The sequence below is a fragment of the Sinocyclocheilus grahami genome, unplaced genomic scaffold, assembly GCF_001515645.1.
Source record: "Sinocyclocheilus grahami isolate Dianchi unplaced genomic scaffold, SAMN03320097.WGS_v1.1 scaffold2315.1, whole genome shotgun sequence".
Lineage (NCBI taxonomy): Eukaryota > Metazoa > Chordata > Actinopteri > Cypriniformes > Cyprinidae > Sinocyclocheilus > Sinocyclocheilus grahami.
This window is the reverse complement of record NW_015507494.1, coordinates 1-896: the sequence shown is the minus strand read 5'-3', so window position 1 is coordinate 896 and position 896 is coordinate 1.

Here is an 896-nt window from a genome sequence, read left to right as displayed (position 1 = left end):
TCACATGGCCTGTGTGATCTGGACTTGCCTTTGTAGATCCACAATCATCAAGATTTACATTTAGAAAAGCACAAAGAAAAGGAAAACACTATATTAAAGACAACAAGCAGGAGAAAGAACTTGACTTTTACGTTTTTTGAAGAACATCATAAACTCCAGGCCACGATGCTAGTGTGTTGTGAGTGATTTGCAATATGTCTGTCATGTGAAAAAAAGTCCATTCTTGAAAATAAAGGTTCTTCATTGGCATCTATGGTTCCATGAGGAACATTTATCATCTATGGAGACTTTAGAAACTTTAAGGTTCTTTAGAGTTAAGAAAATTAGATAATTTAAGAACTGATCACTGAAAATGTATTTGAAGAGCCAATAATGGTTCGTCTATGTAATTGTTGTATAACTCCCCTTTTTGAATCTTTATTTTTAAGAGCGAATGTACAAACGTTTTTTTATGTAGTGGAAAAAGTTCTTTACATTTTTTAAAGGCTCTTTAAGCCAAGTAAAATGGGTCTTTTAAGAACTGAAAGATTCTTTGGAGAACCAAAATAGTTCTTCAATGGAACTGCTGTGAAGACCCTGTTTTAAACCATATATTTTCAAGAGTCTATTGGAAAAAGGTTCTTCAGGTTACTCAAATGTTCTTTAACCACTGTTAGAACTGTTCACTATAGTTTTTTTTTTTTTTTACTTAAAATGGTTCCGTCATCATAGCAAATATCCCCTTTTGGAACCTTTATTTTCAAGAGTCTACTGGAGAAAGGTACTTTAGACTATTGAAATGTTCCTCACACTAGTAAAAAATTGACCATTTAAGTTCACTAATGGTGCTTTTCCATTGCATGGTACGGCACGGTACGGCTCGGTACGGTTCACTTTTGGAGGTTTTCCACTGGGTA